This window comes from Carcharhinus amblyrhynchos, chromosome 13, assembly GCF_965287045.1.
Source record: "Carcharhinus amblyrhynchos chromosome 13, sCarAmb.v2.hapA, whole genome shotgun sequence".
Taxonomy (NCBI): domain Eukaryota; kingdom Metazoa; phylum Chordata; class Chondrichthyes; order Carcharhiniformes; family Carcharhinidae; genus Carcharhinus; species Carcharhinus amblyrhynchos.
The window spans coordinates 77314971-77317519 of record NC_137336.1 but is presented as its reverse complement, the minus strand read 5'-3'; the positions used below and the strand labels follow the sequence as shown (position 1 = coordinate 77317519).

Genomic DNA, 2549 nt, shown 5'->3' with positions numbered 1-2549 from the left:
ACCGGGGGTTCGGATAGCTCAGTCGGGAGAGCATCAGACTTTCAACCTGCGGGTCCAGGGTTCATGTCCCTGTCCCGGTGATATTTTTAAATCACAATTATCGATTCTCATGCCAGACCTTCCAAAAATCAAGTTGGTTCTTTCTCCCTGTAAAGTGCTGTAAGATTTGCCACAGGCTGGTTCTGTCTGTGAAGTGGAAGGTATATTTTGATGTCAATATTTTAAGAAATGTTGAACTGTACTCGATCATTGTTTTCAATTACCACTCATTATTTATCATCCAGCCCAAGAGACGCTGATGGTGTACATGACACTATTCCGGAGCTGTACTTTCCTTTGTACATTTCAGTTTAGTTAGGGCATCATGATCGGCACGGACTTGGAGGGCCGAAGGGCCTGTAGCTGGGCTGCAGTTTTCTTTGCCTTCTCGGCAGGGAATTTCCCGTTGCTCTGTGGAAAATATTTTAAAGTTTGTCTAGACGCCACCCACTACCTCCGAGTCTAACACCCAGCGAAATGTCTCATCATTAAGGCTCCTTCGGCAGCACCATTCAAACCCCCACTTCTATCACCTGGGATGGCAAGTATAGCAGCTTCATGGGAACACCAGTACCTTAAAATATCCCCTGAAGCCATGCACTAGGTTCACTTGGAATTATATCAGCATTTCTCCGCTGTTGTTAGGTCAACTTCCTGGGACTCGCTCCCTAATAGATTTGCACTGTGGGGGCTCCCTATAGTGTCTGAAACGACAGCACACGGACTGTAGCAGTTCGAGCAGGCGGCTCACCCATCACCTGCTCAGGTCTGTGCCCTCTGTCCCTCATCTCTCTCACTGATGGAAACATCTTCCCCAAGTCCGTTCTCTCCAGTAAAAGGTCTTCCAGCACCAGGTTACAATCCAATAGGTTTATTTGGAATCACGATCTTTTGGAGCGCCACTACTTCATCAGGTGAGTCAAAAAGAGAGACTGACTTACTGCAGAAAGGAAATGCAGCGTTTAAATGATGTGATGCTCTCAGTAAGCCAGTAAAAGTCGCTGTGTTGGTTAATGTGACAGGGCCCGGATAGCTCAGTCGGTAGAGCATCAGACTTTTAATCTGAGGGTCCAGGGTTCAAGTCCCTGTTCGGGCGATGCTTTTATATAACAATTGTCGATTCTCATACTAATCCTTCGAATAGTCACGGTACATTTACACTGTTTCCTCCTTCATACTCTTCTGAAGTATTCTAAGTATTTGCCTGGTTCTGTCTGTGACACAGAAAATATTGTCCGATGGCGGTATTTTAAGAAATGTTGAATTGTACTCAATCATTATTTTCAATTGTCACTCAGTATTTAACATTCAGCCCCAAGATGGTGTAAAAAGGCAACTTATTACGGATGCTCGAATCTGAAACCAAAAGAGAAAATGCTGCAAAATCTCAGCAGGTTTGGCAGCATCTGTAAGGAGAGAAAAGTAGCTGATGTTTCGTCTCCAGATGTCCCTTTGTCAAAGCTTCCCCCAGGTCCTGAGTTCGAGTCATGATGCAGCCAATGTTGTCTCCGATCCTAACATTTCTTTGTTTAGAAATGTGGATGTGCTGTTACAGGCACGCTGAATAAGCTTTAACAAAAGAATGAAACAATTAGTAAACAAGAAAATGCACACCTTCAGCCTGGCTTTTACAAATATCCACAAGTTCGTGAGGATAGCATCAGTTAAAAGCTCCGCCTTCATACTCTAATGCTCTCGGTAAGCCTGTGTAAACCAAAAGGCAACATTTATTTAAGTTTATTTATTGGTGTCACAAGCAGGCTTACATTAACACTGCAGGGAAGCTACTGTGAAAATCCCCTAGTTCCCACACTCCAGTAACTGACAAAGATTTTAGCATGGCCAAGGCATCCAACCAGCACATCTCTCTGAAACCAGAGCACCCTGAGGAAACCCACGCAAACATGGGGAGAATGTTCAAACTGTACACAGACAGTGGCCCAAGCCAGGAATTGAACTCAGGTTCGCCGCACTTACGCAAGGATATTTTGGCCTTGAAGGGAGTGCAGAGGAGGTTTACTAGGCTGATAGCGGAGTTGAGGGGGTTGAGCTATGAGGAGAGGCTGAATAAACTAGGCTTGTACTCGTTAGAGTTTAGAAGAATGAGGGGAGATCTCATTGAGACATATAAGATGATGAATGGGATGGATAGGATAGAGGTGGAGAGGCTCTTCCTGCTCAGAAAGGACAGTAGGACTAGGGGGCACAGCCTCAAGATAAAGGGGGGGCGGTTTAGAACGGAGTTGAGGAGGAACTTCTTCACTCAAAGGATGGTGAATCTCTGGAATTCTCTGCCCATTGAAGTGGTGGAGGCTGCCTCGCTAAATATTTTTAAGACGCGGGTTGATAGGTTTTTGATAGGCAAGGGGATCAAGAGTTATGGGGAGAGGGCGGGAATGTGGAACTGAGCCACGACAGATCAGCCATGATCTTATTGAATGGCGGGGCAGGCTCGAAGGGCTAGATGGCCTACTCCTGCTCCTATTTCTTATGTTCTTATGTTCCTGGAG

General features: G+C 45.5%; 1 non-coding gene across 1 annotated transcript; it reads left to right on the top strand.

The window, feature by feature from the left end:
* The first annotated feature begins 1062 nt into the window (after positions 1–1062).
* On the top strand, positions 1063–1135 carry trnak-uuu (transfer RNA lysine (anticodon UUU)). The gene has a single exon. It is a non-coding gene; the product is annotated as a tRNA-Lys (tRNA).
* The last annotated feature ends 1414 nt before the right edge of the window (positions 1136–2549 follow it).